The following is a 20116-nucleotide window of genomic DNA, read 5'->3' as shown; positions in this document are numbered from 1 at the left end:
AGTACAGGAGAGACGTGGAACTCCTGGATTGGGTCCAGCTGAGGACTGCAAAGATTATTAGGGACTGTAGCATATCTCTCTCTTAAAAGAACAAGTCTGAGGGAGCTGGGCCTGTTCAGCCTCGAAAGGAGGTGACTGAGAGGGGACCCCATCAAAATATGAATAAATATCTGATGGAAGGACGTCAAGAGGATGGAACCAGACTCTTCTCTGAAGTGTCAGGAAACAAGATAAGAGGCTGGGGGCAGACATTGGGGCATAGGAAGTTGTATCTGAACCTGAGGAAGAACTTTATTGTATGGATGATCATGCACTGCAAGAGATTGCCCAGAGAGGTTGTGGAGTCTCCTTCATCGGAGATACTCAAGAACCATCTGGACACAATTCTGTGCCATGTGCTCTAGGATGACCCTGCTTGAGCAGGGAGGTTGAACCAGGTCCCTTCCAGTTTTACCCATTCTGTAATAATGTGATTCTGTGATTCTGTGAGTGTCTGCTCAGAGAGTATTGTCATCTGCACAGTTTGCTAATGCCTGCAGCCACTGTCAGCACCCTTTTCTTTCCATTATTATTTGCTATGTTACTTTATTCCTGTACACTGCTCCATAAAGAAATCTCCATAATCCGCTTCAGGCAGGCAATGGGTACTGGCACCCTCTCGCTTTGCTTGGTTGTGCTAGTTCCTGAGGATTACAAATGAGGGCCATCTGTAGTCCCTACTATTTGTGGAGATGAAAAGGAGCTTAACTTAATGTATTTTGGCAGAGTAATAGAGAAACATCAATCACAGTGTGACATGTTAGTTCATATGCACCAATAGGCTCATGTTTGTAGCTCAACACATTAAGTAGATCTGTTTCTTTAAAGATGAGTCCATCACTTACAGGCAGACATTCGGAACTCTAGCATACAGGACACTTTTAAGAGATGCTTGATAAAGAGCTTGAAAATGTGAGTAGTGACATAAAGCTAAACTCTGGCTCATTTTCTTCAGTATGAGCCTCATAAAGTTGAAATTAGGGTCACTTGGACAGTTATTTTAGCTAAAACAGATGGAGTTGTGGCTGCTCCTAGAGAAGCAACTTTTACTGTAAGTTACCACACACTGTCTCTGGGATAAATATATTTTTCTGTGCTACATAATCGGGGATTGTGTAGTAATTGCTGGACCAATGCTGATTTTTTAATGGCAACCATGCTAGCAATTTCCTTTAAAAAATCTATTCTGAGATAGTCCACAGCAGTGAAGAAAAAAAAGTATTTTCCTTTCAAATGCCAGAATCAAACAGTTTCTTAATTTATTACAAGAGCATAAAAACTGGGAATCCTCTGAATTTCTGTTTTCCTCATGTAACAAAATAGTCTGCATGAAGACGGATTATTAGAACCCCTGAACTTCCCCTGTAAGTAGAGCACGGCTGTGTGAACAATTCGCAATGTATAATTTATTGGATGAAGTTCAGCACTTTTCTGACTTATGAACTCTTAAGGAGCAGTTCAGGACTTCCTTGCTATTTATTGTTATGCAGGGCGGTCCCGTGGTGTAATGGTGAGCACTCCGGACTCTGATCACAAGGTCGTGAGTTCGAGTCTCAGTGGAGACTGTACCGGGCAGTCACATCTCGGATGCTCAGCAGGGTCAGCCTCGGTTAGTACCGGGTGCTGTAGACAGTCCTGAGGACTTCACTGTCACCATCCAAGCTCGCTCAGCCGTGACAAATGGACCTTGGGACTTAAACGGTGGGGTCAGTTCTGCACACACTGTGCCTCACCTAAAAAATCCACTGCGCAGCCTTGAAGAGCACACCCCCACGTGGGGAAAACCCTTCCCAAATCTTCGTTTGCGAAGTTTGGCCATACATTGTTATGCAAAAATCTTCACTTATTTCCTCAGGAGTTCCATCTTCAAATGGTTCATAAAAAGTGTATTCCCGTGACTTAAATTACGTGTTCATTTTGTGTGAGGTCAGCAGCACAACCCAGGTGAGGTGACTTCTGTCCCTTGAACTGACAGCACATAAAATCACAGATTAAATCCCATTTTCTGCTCCTGGATATGCAATTTCTAAAGAAGCAAAATACTCAACATATGTAGGAACTGATTAGCTGTGGAGCAAAGTTGCCACTTGTTATCACTACTTTTATTCATGTTTATTAGCCTACAGAGCAACCAGGTCTGGGGCCCCCAGCCAGCAGATGCAAAGAGGAGGCAGGGGAATTCCATTTCCCAAAGAGCTCATGGCTGCAACCAGGACACAGGTGAGGAGGCGAGGAGGGAATGATAGCAGGAAACATCACGTTAGGCTATTATAGTTTTGAAAGGTGGTAGCATAAGAGTGGGATAAATTACAAAGGGAGAAAAATGGAAAGAAGAAAGGCTATATCGGAGGCAGAGGCATGGGGTAAGAGGACCAGATGTGGAGTGAAGCTAAGGTAAAGAGGTCATGGTGAAAAGGAATGTATGATTTCTCTTCCCACCTAAGCATCAGCCATTACGTGCCAAAATCAAGCATGCAATGAGAGCTGCGTCTTTAAAAGTCATTTTCATCTGAAGAACAGAAAAGGCAAAACCCATCAGCTCCCAGTGCTGCCAGGAACAGCCCAGGCAGGTGCTGCAGGAAGTGCCCCACAGCTTTGCTAATGCATCTCAGGCATGATCCAAAAAGCCTCGGCCTTCATTACTTTTGCAGTTCCTTGAGCAAGGCATGCTATTTGTACTGAATACTGCCAAGTCCTGCAATGAGAAAAAGATGTAGATTAGCCCAGAGAATTCAGGCTTACTTTGGTTTAAAGCAGAAATGAAAGGCGCCACATTTGTGATTGAAACTCAGTCAGCTCTTCATCACCTGGGAGCAGCACATCCAGATTGGATATTAGTTGTGCCATGATGAAATATTCCCAGCCATATCCTCCCCCCACACCTCTCCCCTTTTGGTGTTCATTCTTCATGATAACTTCATTTTTCAAATCTAAATATACTAAATATGTTCTTACAGTCCAATGTGCTGTATTGGTCTATTGAGAATAACATCAAGAATTGACTGGAAGTGGAAAAAATGCAGATGACTTCAGTGGACGGTACCAGTGACTTTTTTTCCTCAGTGCATATGGAGGTAAAGACTAAATTTAAACCACAACTGATTTTGATTAGCTGGTTGAAAAGCAATGTGAGCAGTTATAAGCCTTCCACATGTCCAAATGTCAGCTAAGAAATCACTTTTCATTGATGCAGGCTCACAATACTGTGACTTCTGGACCCACCATAAGAAGATGATAGGATGCACTTAGAGTTCATTATTTTGTGGTTTTCTTCCAAAAGTCCCTTTGCAATGGGTATGTAGCACAAAGCAGACAACTGCTAACCTGCATCTGGTAGACCCAAGGGAGGCAATGCTGATGCTCTTTGAAGCTACCACAGGCAAATAACCCTGGTGAGGAACCTCACCAGCTGGGTGAGTGAAAATGGTAGCAGTAATCACATTGCTCTCACCAGGGTGCTGAGTCAGGACAAGGGGCACAGCAGGAATGAAAAAGACATAACCAGGTCCCTGTACTCACATCTGCTCTCATGTGGAGCCCCGCTAAGGCCTAAGGGTAGGTGGTGTGTGGTGGCCTTCTGATGGCCAGCCTAGCAGTCAGCATAGGAAAGCTAGCCAGAAAAAGGAGGCTGTGAAAAGGAATTGGAAAAGGAGGTACTGAAGGTCTGTTTTCAAGGCAAGCTCAGACTGTTTTTAATCAGCTGAATCCCAGTATTTTTATATGGAGCTTCATAAGACACCAGAAATGTAGTAAGAATACATTTTCCAGGTGCAGTGATGTCAGGTCAATCAGAAATCCATCAAAAAAAAAGTCAAACCTGATAATAAGAAGAAACTGCTATAGGTCTTAGTAACATGGGTAAATGATAAAGTTGTAGTAGTAGAATGTGTCTTTTAATGGCTCATCAAAATACCAGGATTCCTAGCTTTTTAAAACCAGTGTTTTATTGTTTTTGCAGAAGATCTGGAAGCACCCTCTGACTTGGGCTGAGGTTTAGTAATGGAGTTACTGCTGCTGGTTTGTGCTGTCATGGGGCTGAAATGTCAGAAATTAAGTGTGTATGCTCCTTCTGCTCCTCAGTTGTGTCCCTGGAACACAATGTGGATATGGTGGTAAAAAGCTGCTGGTTATAAAAGGAAAAGGTTGTCTGCTGCATGAAACCAGGACCATGCATGATATACTTTCCAACTAATTTATAATTTTTTTTTAAATTCCCCAGTTCTGTCCTGTCACCAGTCTTGCAAAGCTATCCTTCATTAGCATTGCAGAAATTAATAATAAGATTTATATGATTTGGCTTTCTGAGTAATGCTATGAAACGCACTTTCTGCTGCCCCCTTCCTCCTGCTCATCCTTATGTGCGTGCTCAGCTCTCCAGACCAGGCTGGGAAGGCTACCGTGCTGTAACACATGGGCTGGCAGCTGAGGTTCCCACTCACCTGCTTTTTCTCTTCTCTGATTGTGAAAACAAGTTTTTGGTGCTGGGCTGACACCCTCACCATTTTTGTTATGCCAGATCCTGTACTAGCCCCAGGAGCTGCATCATGAAGTAGGAGAGTCTGTTGCCTTTTTCAGACCATCAGTTCTGTTCAGTTCTGCATTAAAGAAACCCAGAAATTGAAATAAAATTTACAGAAGCCGGGATGTCTGCTATATTTTGTCCAGGTCTAAACAACACAACTGACTGACCATGCATATGCTCCTGTCTCAAATGTTAGTCTTAATCCCTTCAACTGAGTTCTAAAGTTATATGATTTACCTGACATGTGCCACAAGCTAAGGTCTGTTACTTGCAGTTCAGCTGATCTGTCTGAGTCACTTTCCTCCTGATATCAGAACTCTAAAAGCCTTTCAGCCAGTGGAATAAATTTGATGCCTAATCCATCAACAATTTTTTCCTGGAGAAGCTATCATGAGTGAGATAAGACTTTGCAAAGAAGAGACTAGAAATGAGAAAGGAAGGAGAATGGCAAAAGGAGAAAGATGCCATAAGAAGGAAAGGAGACCTTTCAGGAAACAAGAAGATATATTTAAGTCAAAGGAAAATTTTAGCCCAAGGACAAAGGGATATTAATGGGTCATGAAATCTGGAAACAGGGAAAAGGAAAACCAGAACAGCAGAGAGATGAGGTTCTGAATAGTTTTAGTGTAGGAGTAGCAGGAGCAAACAACCTATCTTCTTTCTTTTTTTTAAGGGGGAGTTATTTTTATTAAGAGGGAGAGGAGTTTAAGAGGGCATTTAAGAAACTCCCTTTTCAGGAGTCTGATGCTTTATGACTGGTGCTTAATGGCAAGAAGGAAATAAGAGGAAAGCCAGAAGTAGGTAGTGAATATTGTTCTCTCAACCATAAGGAAATAATTTTGAGAGCTATCCAGTGTTTAAAACAAAACTGTTAATGACGGATTCTGTTATCCTTTAAAATGTATATTCTTTACCTGCATGAGTTTTTGCAGCCACCAGAATCTCTTTTCATTTTGGGCTGTAAATGATGTGTTCCCAAAACAGCATGTGTTAACAATCTGTTTTCAAAATGAGGGGGATCCAACAGTTGCCTTCACTCTGGACAGAAACCTACTGATATAGGGATTTCTTAATTCTAGTTTTAGATCAATACAGTATCACTTGCAGAGATAGGAATCTGAGAAATGCATAGGGCATGCAATCCAATTTGGATCAATATGTAAATTGTCATGGGATGTGCTTAATGCTGTGACTTTGAGCAGATCTTGTACTTCACAAAAGGCAGAACCTCCTTATTTTCTTGGATTGTTTTTATTTCCTTTCCCCTATCAATAACAGTGGTAAAAACTCTTTTTTCCCCACTCAGATACAATTATGTGTTGAGTACTTTGCTGCTTCATGAGGCCAAGTGCAATGGCTAGGTGCAAGGCCATCCTGCATGGTCATACCTTTGTCCCCTGTCCCAAGACAGCTCTCCTCTTATCTGTCCTCTATCTCTGTCCCTGGAGGACAGTGGGAATTAAGCTTATATCTGAAGAAAGGGGTGATTTATGGAAAGATCACAGTGAAACCCGCCCACAAAAAAAGCCAAAGCCAGACCTGAGAGCAACAGCATATGGTAAGTGCCCTGTGCCAGGTTCATGGGCTGCTATACCCTGAAGCGCTGCAGGTGAGGCTGGGCAGAGGGGGTCCCAATGGGGGGGCTGCAGACTCTCACCTGATTCTGACCTGCCTGCCCCTCACAGCTTGTCCCTAGTGCAGTCTATGGCACTGCGTGGCAAATAAGTGACCTCTACACTGATGCAGTTGCACTCAGCAGCGTGTGTGGAGAGGCTTGTTCTGTCATGAGGCTAGGTCATGCACATCAGACGTGTGTACAGCAGTACATGCACACTGGCAATGCTAATACCAGCAGATGAGCTAATCTCCCACATTCCCCTTCTCAACTTTCTTGCTTGAAGTGGAGGACTAGCTTGGAGGGCAGCCTGTAAAGCCTCATAAGTGCATAAACACACTGAAGATTTTAACTCAAACCACGTCACATCCCAACAGATGTTCCCCAGTGAAGTCTGTGGGGAAGTGCTGTAGGCTTGTATGGGTCCCAGTGTTGCTTGCCTGCAGGAGGAACTGGACACACGTTTAATCCATACAGATCTTAGGCTTCATCAGAAATACTTGTTACTATTTGGTTTCTGGCTTTTGAAATATACCATCCAATTACACAAAGTTATCATCTCTAATGTTGGGTTTCTTCATTCTCATCCTTGTCTTGATATGTGTCCCCTTTCTTGACAGCAAAAGCTGTGCTTAAAAATCCAGAAAAATAAGTGTCTGTAGGTGGCTGAGTGTCTGATCACTTTTTCTTAAGGGAAAAAAGCAGATAGCTTCCCCAAGCACTGGGAAAAGTCAGACTTGTCAGTTTGACTTCACTGAAGGGGAAAGACTCTGAAACTCCTTTAAGGAATCAAATAGGGAACACTTGGAAAAGCAGAGCCTGATTAAAGACAGCTAACATCAATTCAGGGAAAGGAGATCATGCCTAACTAATTTGTTGGAATTCTTTGAGGAAATTACTGCCCTGGTAAGGAAGGGGAAAGGATATTATAGACTCCGTTTTTCAGAAAGCATTTGACAACATTCTCCACTGTTGGTTAAAATGTCTAAGGTCTGAAGTCATGGAATAGAAGGACAATGAGCATATTGGACTGGAAACTGGCAAAAGAGAAGGAAAGAAATGGTAACTATGAATGGGAGCCTTTCATTTTAAAGAGAGGGATGTAAGAAGGATCAGGGAAGAAACCACATTTGGAGTTTGAAAACAAGACTTCCCAAGGTTAATGAAGACACTCCTGAAACTTGGGAAATACAATTAATAATGAGGAACCATGCAGACAGATGGAGAAAGGAATGGCTTGTTTCACCACAGTATCTTGAATAGCAGATAGAAAGAGGAATGCTTTCCTGACTGCTCTGCTAAAACAGATCTGACACAGCTTGAGTGGTAATATTTGTTAAATTCAAAAGACACAGAAAAAGACACAAAATTTCACACCAAAATGTGAAACTAAAGCAGAAACTAAAGATGGTCTACCTTTCCCTTGTTCATGTTAAGGGTTGCTCCCATGCACTTAAGTCTTCTGTTTTTAAGAATGATCTTACTACATGCAATTGCATGCAAATGTTATTTCTTAGGCTCTTCTTGTAAGACCATGATTTCACTTCACGTTAGCCTTATCTCATTAAATAGTATAGGAAAAATGGTTCTGCTTTTGAGTTTTTGCTCTGGGAAAAAACGACTGCTTCTTCACACTAAGGGCTTGTCTATAATCATGTAGTTTGAAGCATGTGTTAAAACAGATTTTAACCAGTAGACACGATAACCCTGTCCCACACAGTGTAAGCTAAATCATAAAAAGCTGTTGTCATTCCTGAATTAGAGTACCTGGCTAGTCTGACCTTGAGGTACAGGACCAGGGAGCAGCTCCAGCCTGGTGTGTTCGTATAGTGCCCCTGGGCCATCAGCATTCATCAGCTGTAGGCATCCACGCTGGGCAAGCTCAGGCTGCCTGCACATCCTGTTTGCTCTTACAGCCAGCTATGTCTCTGGAGAGTCCTGCAGCCTTGACATCACTTCAAGAGAGCACCAGAAAGGGGTAGTCCTCCTCTGTGGCTCTGTGCGTGGTGAACCACAGGCACTAGGGCTTGCAGAGCTGTCTCTGCTGCTAGGAGTCTAAATCTAAAGTGGGAATATAGTCCCTGCCGCATGTATGGTTTTCTCCAGGGGAGAGAAAGGCAAGAACTCATATGTCTTAAGCCCCTGTGCAGCTCCCTGGGGATTCCCACTAAGTTCCTTAAACTCTCTATTCCCATCTCTTCAGTGTGGCTCACCCCTTCTGATTCTCCACCCCTCAAAAATGCAAGTTGATACTTGTGTTCAGCTGTCAGGTATGGTCCTTTCAACATGTTTTCCACAGACCATTTGAAAGCCATTCCTTTACGTAACGCCACCATTGCTTCTAAGTTATTATGGGCAGGAGCACTTCACTCTCCTGATTATGCCATGCTTGGAGAGGAAGTCATAACTTAAGTGGCATGGTTACAAAACAGCTTCTCATGGCTTTAATGTATATGGGAGAAGGTACCTTCTTCTATCAGTGAAAGCATTAAGTTAGGAAGATTTGTCATACACAGAGAATTTACTTAATTAATAGAACCTTATAAGCCTCCATTTTTCTACCCAAACTGTTTTAGTGTGTGCCCTTGGAACCAGCACCATCTTTCTCTGTTTCCTCTCTTTCCTCTTTGAAGTACAAAAGGCACTAGTGAATTTGGTTTGGTTTGGTTTGGTTTTTTCCACACTTAAGTGACCAAAAGGAAACAGGATATGCAACTGTGGCACTACACCAAGAAAATACATAAATTCATCAGCATGTCTTATTGCTTGTCTTCTTGGGTGTCATCTTTCTCTTGCCTGCATCTGTCTGGGGATATTTATATACGTCTAGGATGGAATTTGTCACCAAAAGTATTTCCCTGCTCTTGCCATCCCTTCCTGGCTCCATTTCTCACTTGTTTGAAGCACTGAACAGCTGACTCCCAGTTCTCACTGTAGTGGCTGGTGATGACTTTTAGAACGTTTGTATTTTTTGCATTTACTCATTTTCAGATATAGTCCTTCCCTTCTTCTCTTTGATTTGAAGCATAATTAACTTCCTCAAGCTTCAAGATGTCCATTCTGTCCTGCACACAAATGCAGTTTTCATTGTCACTTCAACCAGGAATAGCAGAAGTCAAAGACGTGACCTTTTTGGACACCAAATACAGCTTTTTTTTTTTTCAGTATAGTGGATCTGTCAGTGTTGGTTCCCTGATAAGCCAAAAAAGTATCTAATGTAGGAAATAAACTGCTACATCCAATTCAGTAGTATCAGAAAGTAGAAATAAAATACACATATTTTAACTCTGGACCTTTTGCTGCTAGGACAAAAGGCTGGAGTAGAGAAATTCTGAATATTAAGCCCCTAATTTTTGGAACACCATCTTGACTCAGCCTTTCTTCTTATATTCATTTTCTTCTGATGCTTTTTTGGCAGCCTTTGCAGTATCTTCTGCTTAGATTATACTGCAACTCCAAGTATCTTATGAGGAGGGAAAAACCTTTTCAAAGACAATTCTAATCTCCTCTAAGCAGATCCCCCAAAACAATTTCTTATTAATTCCTTCTTTGTCAAAAGGTCTCTTCTCCATGCTCTTGGTCTGATTATTCATAGACATGATAAAAAATGTATAATCCTACTCTAATTATTTTTTGGTTTCAGGCAAGGGAAGGGTAGAAAATTGTATATTTTTGAATGTAAACTGTTGTCCCTCCTCTTATCAGGTTAATTGGACTGTGGCAATATCTGACTGGATATCCTGTCCAAAGGTGATTTAAAAATGGCAAAAGTCAAGAATTATTATTTTTTTAATTTAATGCTGGAATGTCAGCCTTCTCATATAAATTATGGCAGTTGGTCTTATAGGTATTTCTTTAACATGCATTCTTTGATAAATACCTACACAGCTATAAGAACATGGTCTGCATGATTTCACAGCAATGAATTAAATAATCTTCTACCAGCCTTATCGTTCTGGCCTTGCAAAAGCCCATTGGTAGCTGGCCAGGTTTAAAGATGTCCCCATCAAGCTTCCTTCTTGCGCTTAGCTTTGCAGAGCTCTGCCTGGCATCTTTTCAAAACAAATCTTGGAAAGTGCACAGAGAAATGCTTTCTTTCTGGAGCTCTTTAAGTCCTCATAACTACCCAGCTGCCAATTGCAGCTAATCGGGCTCTTGTGCTTTTTTCCTCTTTTCAGCCCCTCATTTTCAGTATCATTTGTCCCAGGCTGGAAGGGCTCACCTCTGCCCATCCCAGCCCCAGCTGCAAGGTGTGGCATAGAAAAGAGGCAGTTTTGGGACGGGGGCTGGCATGGCAGGGGTTCCCATGGCTTGGGGTGCTCTACGAGGGTTAGTGCCTACAGTGTTGAGAATCCATAAAACTCAAAGTCTTTGAGCTGAGCAAATTAATAAACAGTAAATGTGATGACAAAGTAAAGAAGAAGAAATAGTGATTCAAGAGCTGGCAAGGCCACTTTTGTAATGGGGGTGTCATGAGGAAGAAAAGATGTTTCAGACTGGCAGAGGCCATTTCTTGGCTCTTGGGAGGGCAGATATCAAGAGGATGATCTGTTGTTTCAGGGCAGTGGCCTTGGAAGGTGTCTGGTATGGTGAGGACATGGGTGCAGTGGGTAAGAGCAGGTACCTACATGGGCTTTTAGGGTTGGCTGTTGATTCAATTCAGCAACACTTCAGCTCTGCTGGCGCATGCATAGGGCAGGATCTGGTGCTCTCCAGGTCTGAGAGCAGACAGACAACTGACATTTAAACAGTAATTGGGGTGGGAGTCTGAGAGACTTCATTTCTCCTGTCAGAGGTAATTGCTAAATGATTTGACAGCTTTTGATTTTATAGCACTAAGAAAGTATTTAGTACAATACTCAAATATCTGTCATGACACTAGAGTGAGTTTGTTTGTTTGTTGCTGTCAGGTTACCTCTTCTTCAGGAAAGGAGATCCATATCTCTTGTTTCAGGTTTCACTGTTTTCTCTGTTTTGTATCAAAGTCAACAAGGAGAAAACTGTTGCAGTGACTTAAAGGACATCACACAGGCAGATTTTGATGGGAGCAAAGAAGGCAACTGCATTGTGCTTGATCAAGCAGGACAGCTCTTGGCACTGCCAAAGTACCTCACATTAACCCAGCTCTTGTGGCTATGGTCCATTCATTATTTTGCCTGTATTCAATAAACTTCTGTTAATACTGTCCAAATAAACTCAGGGAGTTTTGGATACAACGTAGTATTAGATAGATAGAGAGTATTCCCTTTTCATCAGGGAATCTGTGAGTTCTTTGCTATGATTTCAGAGAATTAAAGCTTCACAGTGTTTCTGAATTATACCTGGAGGAATTATTTCCCATAAACTGAAGGACCAGAAAGATGGATGTCCCTTCCTCATGCTAAGCTTGGGATAATGGATCCAATGACTTGGCAGCTGGGGCTCCAATAGGAGTCTCCTTGTTCTTGTGTCCACTGACTCTCCCATGGCAACTGGGACTGGGCAACAGCTACCCTCTGATGCACCCTGAGAGATGCAGAGCATATTTGAGAGCACCACTTGAAGCCTGGAAAAGGGATCTGGACAGTAATAACGAACGCTAACAAAAAGGTAGGAGCTGCTGTATTTTGTGAGTTGTTTTAAATAAAGAATCCATTTTGATCCTACTGGCCTCTTGCCTGCTTGCTTCATTCAAAATAAAGCATGCTCTACAAAAAATGGTTTTACATAGCCCAGCCAAGTTTCTGGTAGAGCAAAGACCCCAGACATCCATAATTCATGAACAAGGAAGGGTGTGGATATTTTGTGGGAACCAAATCCTCCATGAACAAGATAATTTTCATTTGCTGATTATGTTGTGTAAACATAATTAGGATTCAGAGGAATAAAACTGTGCATCTAGCAGAGTCAAACTGTTGATTCATGTCCTAGAAGCAAATTAAATTTACCCAAAGCTCTGAGTTAACAATAAATAATAAAAGAATGAGTATGTTGTCCTTCAGATGTTACTTCACCAAGTTTTAAGTTCTGCTATGCATCTTTTAGCTGTTGAACAACTCAAATGCTGTCTAGCTTAAAAATACTTGCACGTTTTATTATTGTGTATGCCATGGCAATATTTGAGTGTTTGAAGCCATTCAGGATGTTTACAGCTGAGAAATGACAGTCAGTAAATTGCAATGTCTGACCAATTCATGCTTGACAGAATAGTATTGTGAAAAGGACACAGTGAACAGCCATTCATCTTCCTTGTGTTAATGTTTTTTGGTTCCATTTGCTAAAACCTTATCCCAAAGATGCATAAATGATATGTAAAATCTCTATCATCCATAGAATACGATAGATCTTTTTATTGTATGTAACTGGTTCTCCACACCAAAACTGATTGTCAAGTGTGCTGCATTTACACCTTCAAAACTCTACATGTTGGATCCACAAAAGCACTTGAATATGATTATTTTGCCCTAACTCTGCTAGGCATTTAAATCTCAAAGCATCTCTCTTAAAGTTTATTTTTCAGCTCTCACTTAAAACTAAAGATGGCACGGTCTGTGACTGCTGAAATTCTGCCCTTTGTGTCTCTCCTGTAATTTTCAGTGGATGACTCTGACATGCATAACCAAAGGAAAGGATGTCTCCCTGCAACTTTTTTACAAGATAGGGGAGACCATATCTTGTGGTCCCAGCGACTTGTCCTTGCAGAGATCTCCCCACAGGTCTGGCCACAGGCCACACAACCTGGACACTCAATCAACTCAGCTATGCAGGTACAATACAGGAGACTGTGAACTTAGGTGACTGTCACTCCATGCATCAAGGGCTGACATAGCTGAGAGGCAGCAATCTCCTGTGATGATTCAGAGTCAGAATGTTTTCACATCCTGTTTTCTTAAGATCCCTATCATAACTGACAAGACACAAAGAAAGAAGCAACTTCATTTTATACTTCAGAGAACCATCTGTGCTTCTCCAAATACAGCCAGGTTTTTCTACAGAGGCAGTCGTATTAGGCATTTGAAAAGACCCTTAGATTGCTTGAGCTGTGTACCACGTATGTGAATTTACACTGAGAAACACTGACACCTTCCCTGAAGATGCCTTATTGAATGTGAATGCAAAACCCATTGACTGGCTCACATCCACAGTGTCCTAGTCCAGCAGCTAGGACCAGTTTATCACTATGTGGGTGTAACCAAAGCTATGTATTCTACACCCTCTACATAATTTCTCATGAACTGTTAATAATGGTTCATTTGCAGCAGCTGCCCAGGGTACACCTGTACAAGCTGGGTGTTAAAGAAGCCTGTGAGATAGGAGCTGTGATAACTCCACTCTGGGGAGTCATTAGCACCTTCATACCAGCCCGAGGGGGTGTGTCTGCTAATGGGCCCTCAAGGATTCCAGGAATACCCCATGACTCACAGAGTAAATCACCCATTATGGAATTCCCTGCCCTGTGGGAGGTACTGGGCATTCCCCCCTGAACCTGAGCATATATAATCTTGGGGTTTGGGGACTTCTGGTACCACTCATGAAATCCAGAGGAGAACCAGAACTTCGACAGGACTGTGACTGCCACTCTCAATCAGACTGCAACCATCATCCTCACCAACAGGTTTTCCTTTCCTTTTACTTTGGACTCAGAGGGACCACGTGGTCCTCAGCACAGGGACTAACGAACACGATTCTGTTCATGCCCCGGGGTGCTGGGTTATACTTCTGTGTTTTGTGGGTTAAAACCAATTTTTTCTCTGTATCATTGTATTCATTGTAATCTTTTCATTAAATTGTAACTCTGACTGGTAATCTCTTTATGAGTTGGGTTCATTTCTCCTGCCAGTTTACCTTTAAACCAGCACACACATTATTTGACTATAAACAAATCATCTACTTCTCGTACAAGAAACCCTGACAATCTGTCAGGACTGCCTACTGACAGATTATCAGAGCAGCACTTAAACCCCAGCATGTGGTTTCACAGTCATTCTGTGCCAGCCTAAGATGCTGAGCTGCCCAGCTGACAATGGCAGGTACTGACAAAGGGGTGGTCCCAGGAGCAGAGTCCCAGGGTGCAATTCCCCCTCTGACAGCAGCATCACAGAATCACAAAATGGGTCATGTTGGAAGGGACCACAGTAGGTCATCTTGTTCAACCTCCCTGGTCAAGCAGGGTCATCCTGGAGCACATGGCACAGGATTGCATCCAGACAGTTCCTGAGTATATTCAGTGAGGGAGACTTCACAACCTTTCTGGACAATCAGTTCCAGTGTGCAGTCACCTCACACAGTAAAAAAGTTCTTCCTTATAATCAGGTAGAATTTCCTCTGCTTCAGTTTCTGCCCATTGCCTCTTGTCCAATTGCTTGGCATCACTGAGAATAGCCTGGCTCCATCCTCTTGACATCCTTCCTTTAGATACTTACAGACATTGATAAGGTTCCCTCCAAGTTGTCTCCTTTCGAGGCTGAACAGGCCCAGCTCCCTCAGACTTGTTCTTTTAAGAGAGAGATATGCTACAGTCCCTAATAATCTTTGCAGTCCTCAGCTGGACCCAATCCAGGAGTTCCACGTCTCTCCTGTACTGAGGAGCACAGAGCTGGGCACAGCACTCCAGATGCAGCCTCACTAGAGCAGAGTAGAGGGACAGGATCACATCCCTCAGCCTGCTGGCAGTGATCTAATTAGGATCTAATCCTCCTAATACAGCCCAGGATACCATTGTCCCATTTGACCACAAGGGCACACTGCTGCCAATGGACAGCTTGTTGCCCACCAAGGCCTCCAGGTCCTTCTTCACAGACCTGCTTTCCAGCAGGTCAGCCCCCAGCCTGTCCTGATGCATGGGATTATGGTACAGTACCCTGCTTTTACCTTTGCTGAATTTCAGATTGTTCTTCTCTGCTCATCTCTGTAACCTGCTGAGGTTCTTCTGAAGGGCTGCCCAGCTCTCTGGGGTATCAGCTATTCCTCCCAGCTTTGTGTTGTCAGTGAACTTGCTGCTAAGGGAGCATCTACCCTTTCATCCAAGTCATTGATGAGTAAGTTAATACTGGTCCCAGTAGTGAACCTTTGGGAACATCACTAGTGACAGGCCTCCAACCAGACCCTGTGCCACTGATGATGACTCTCTGGGATCTGCTGTTCAACTAGTTCTCTGTCTACCTCACCATCCACTCCTCCAGTCCATGCTTTCCAAGTTTGTCTATGAGGATGTTGTGAGAGACAGTGTCAAAAACCTTGCTGAAATCAAGGTAGACAATATCCACTGCTGTCCCCTCATCCATCAAGGTAGTTGTTGCATTGTAGAAGGCCTTAAGGTAGGTCAAGCACAGTTTACTTTTGGTGAATCTGTGCTAACTAGTCCTGATCACCTTCGTGTCATTCATGTGGTTAGATAAGGCCCCCAGAATGAGGTTCTCTATCACCTTTCCAGGGACTGAGGTGAGACTTATTGGCTGGTAGTTCCATGGGTCTTCCTTCTTGCCCTGTTTGAAGACTGAGGTGACACTTGCTTTCTTTTAGTCTTCAGGCATCTCTCCTAATTGTCATGACCTTTCAGAAATGTGGTGAGTGTCCTCACTATGGTGTTTACCAGCTCTCTCAGCACTTGTGGATACATCCCATCAGGGTCTGTGGATGCCAAGTTAGCCTAGGTGTCCTCTAACCCAATCCTCCTTGACCAAGGACGAATCACCTTCTGCTGGTTTAAGCGGTTTTTGAACCTCCATCCTTTGGACTCAACACTTCACTTTCAAGAAACTGTATCCAGACAGAGAGATAAATTTGCCACCTCACCTTGTGGAAATGTATGAAATGGAGCAATAGACTTGATTCATTCGTGGGCCTTTATAGAGACTAACCATGACAGAAGCCAAAAATGTTTTGAGTGCCAGCAAAGAGGTTTGTTGTGAATAACCACAGTGCATAGCTTAATGGGGTGAAAAGGCACCATGACAGCCTGCAAATTTTGTTGGACCTCTACTCTTTTAGCTTCCCTGATAATCATTCATCTTTGGGATACTGGGAGGATTTGAGCAGCATTCCTTGAGTGCTATCCTAAGAATCCTGAGGTCAGCAGGAGCAGTGAGGCCAAGGGAGATGAGCTCCAGAGAAGGGTAGCATGAAACTAGGATCTCATTGTCCAGTTGCTCCCTTGGCCAATGCTGGATGTGTGGCAAGGTGCACTTATGGCCACAGGGACCCTGCTTCCTACAAGAAGAGATTTATGTTTTTCCCATGGTGTGGAGACTTTTCTTCCTCTTTCATGGAAGGACAAGCAGTAAAAACTACCTGAGCAAGGAAACCTTATTTGGTGTTCAGAAAAATACATTAACAATGGGACCTTCTCAGAGTCAGCATTTTTAGAGATAGATATATAGAAAAAGAATTAAACAAGGGCAAACACAACCATGCATGGAAGGTGGATTTTTTATGCAACAGGCATTAAGAGCTCTGTGGCTGGGACTTAAGGAGATTACAACCACATGAGAAGTCTAACCTACTCCTGTTAGAGTCAACAGCCATTTATTCAACCAGAATAAGAAAATTAGCTTCAGCACTCTCCAGTCTGAAGCCATTGCATTCACCAGCAAACTCATGAGTAAGGGAGATAAATTGAAACAGAAAAGAGAGCAAGAAAAAAAATCCTATACCTTACACAGATAGGCATATCAAGCAGAAATAGAAGTGGTGATTTAAATAAGGCTTGATGTCTGTGGTGCTTTATTACATGCTGGCTAATAGGAAAATGAAAGAAATAAGGTGCCTGATTCATTGGCCCAGCTGCAAGGAAAGGACTTCCCCACACCTGAGGGAACAGGAAATTCATTTTTAAGACTGCATGGGGAGTCATTTAGCTGGTTTTAGCCCCAGTCCTTTGGGTATTTAAATTGCTCCTAGACTGGACAGTAAAGCTTACAAGGAAAAGACAAATCTCAAGTTTTCAGGCAGCAGACAAGAAGTGTCTGAATTTTCACAAGATAGGGATATAGGTTGTACCTGGAAATACATGTATGCTGGCACCAAGACTAAATACACCTACACAGATGGGGTATGGAATGACCTATTTGCATTCAGAAGTGTGAATTTTCCAGCTTGTCTTAATGTGAGTATGCTTGATTAGTGTGTTGCAGAGGTTTGGTACCAAGAGCTGTGCACAGCACCAGTGTACAGGGTCAGAAGTAGAAAGCTGACTCAGTCCTTGCGGCTTGACCTGACCTAGAGCTGACTTGACCCTCATGAAACTCAGGATGTTGTGAGCATCCCAGCCCTGTGGTACCCCACTGGCAACTGATAATATGTGCTCTGTGTGGGGGTGACTGGAGGCTGAGGGTAGAGGCTTGGCCAGAATTACTTTTAGAAGGGAACCAGCATGCCTGGATCTGACCGCTTGCTTCAAAAATTTGCTTCAGTCTCAATTTCTCCAACTCTCACTTTTATAGCTCAGATCCCCAAAGCCCCTGCTCTGTATTTACTCCTTCTTTGACAAAATGATGATCAAATTAGTGGAAGTTTTGACTAAGGAGAGGCAAATATATACCCTTGTCCCTGGCCACCTGAGGATATATATGTGCTGCTGTGAGGAAGAGGGGGGGGGGGGGGGGAAAGGGACAAAAGGATCATTCATGGTTACTCCCAGCCTTGGACCCACAGTCCTGGTGGTACAAGGAGACCAGTCTGGAGACAAACAGCCTCTGTATCATTGTTAGCACAGAGCCCCAGACTGGCCTGAGGCCAGCAACCTGTGTGGTTCAGCCAAGAGGATGGACAGAGACTTGATGTCAAGGTCTCTCTGTCCAAAAACAATCCTTTCCATCACCACGCAAAAGGGGTGGCTCTGGAGGCAACCACCTTCCCAAAGCTGCTACCTGACCTTCCCCTCTCTTGTACATGTCACAGCCTTCAAATTGCCAGGCTGTCATAGGGTGGCCTATGGCAGCGCATGGCTGCTGGGTACTAGATGGTCCAGCCACACAGGGCAGCCTCGAGCCCCACAGATTGGATGGTGTTGGCTGTGCCTGCTAGCCATCGCTCGTGCCCAGAGCTGTCTCTGTCAATGCCAACCATCTGGGGCTAATACAGGCTTAAAGCCCAGCAGGCCCTGTGGCACAGCAGGCATGTCCCCATCAACTGAAACTGGAGGACAAACAAAGAAACTCTCTTCTGTCTAAGTACCATATTTCCTCAGGATGAGCATGACCAGTGAGTCACAGAGCAGACATTTAAAAGCTGAAAAGCTGCATGCAACTGAAATCTGTGATTTTTAAGCCTGAGAGTTGAGGATTTCTAAGAAATGTGCTAAAAGTGATGAAGCAAAGCAAGTTCATATGTTCTACACAGCCATCTATGCATGTGCCATTTCTAAAGAGGATTGCACATCTGCTGGAAAACATCTGTGAATCCTCAGATTGCAATGAGCTAAATGAACTCACAGCCTTCATTAGTGTGAGACTGGGCTGCTCGGAGATGAGTGTAAGAATTGCTTTGTGCATTGAGGTGTGCTTGGGCCAGTTGACAGATCCCAACATTTTCAGTATCGTGGCAACCAGTGTGTCACTTGTACCAACCTGTATAGCACTCTGCTAGGTCCCAATACACAATCCTCATCCAAATACTTCAACATGTTTGGAACCAAGCTCTAGTCAATATATGAAGTCATTTCACCACAGCTTGTAGCCAACAGGATAAAAATCCCTACTAACTTATTTTTGGAGGTTAAAAATAGCATTTCTCTGTGTGTGTATGAGGTTAGTAAAAACAGAAATGAGAAAGACAGAAACAAGGGTATATGCTGTTTGCATTTCAAAGCTGCCTGGAGCTGGTGCCCACCTGGGCAAGGAGGCTGACTTTCCTTTTCCTTGGACAAGCACCCTTTGTTTGTTGGGACTGGATCAGGAGGACAGGGGGAAGAGGGCTTGTTCTGTCAGCCCCCTAGCTGCACCTCTCTTCTCTCCATGGGCACAAAACACAAGTTCATGTGCCACTTTGCAGGGATGACCCACCATGGAGATGTACCCATTGAGGCCTTAAAGAGAAGCCAAAGCAAGAAAAGGACTACCAGCCAGTGTGGTGAGAGCAGTGTCACAGTGTCAGTGGGTTGCCTGCATTTGCAGGTGTGCAGTTGCTTGTGATCAATGGGGTAGGAGAAGCAAAGCCTTGTCCCTGCTCGCCTGTGGGATGCACTGACACCCTGACCCTGCTTGCTGCACCCAGGAGCAGCTGGGGCTGGCCCATGGCTCCACCAGCAGCAATTATCTTTATTGGGGAATAGCACAAAGCCCTTCAAGCAATAAACTTCCTGAAGGAAGATTACAGTTTTAGCAGCCTAGTTTTTGATATGGCATGTTCCCTGAAGCACTCTGCTTTCACTTACTGTGTGCAGTGTGGATTTTCATATAACTTGGTGTGCTCAATTTTGGAGTTGTGCAGTGCCAGATGCTGCCCATGGGCCCTCACATCTGGTGGAGGTGTAGTAGTGAAGTCTGCGAGGGCTGGTTTCCCACAGATGCACTCAAGCTCTTGCAGGGTGTGAAACGGCTCTTAAAGTCAAGGTTGTCTTATGAGCCGCCTCTTGATCCCATCTGTAACTCCCCAGCCTTCTGTACAATGCCTGCTCTGTTCATCCATGGCTAAAATAATACTGGAGTATTATTGCTGTGTTTATTCCTGCCTTTAATGTGATGGCTGTCTGCACATGTGATGGTACCCAAAGTGTTTCTCTGATCTCAGGGCTCTGCAAATATTTAAGTTAACTATGAGAATAAAATATTTTCCTTATCAAAAGCTTGTTTTTCTCATGAATTCCGCTGGTGTGTCAGAGAGAGGCATGGAAATCCTTCTTTTTTCTGGTCTGGTCTTCACCCCACTCCTTCTGCCAGGCACCCCCGCTTCTCTCCCCCTCCCCATCTTCCTGTCATTGCTTCAGCCTCTCACCCCTACTCCAGTCTCATTCTTCCTGTGAA

The sequence above is a fragment of the Pithys albifrons genome, chromosome 3 (assembly GCF_047495875.1).
Source record: "Pithys albifrons albifrons isolate INPA30051 chromosome 3, PitAlb_v1, whole genome shotgun sequence".
NCBI classification, from domain to species: Eukaryota; Metazoa; Chordata; class Aves; order Passeriformes; family Thamnophilidae; genus Pithys; species Pithys albifrons.
Note: the sequence above shows the minus strand (reverse complement) of the source record.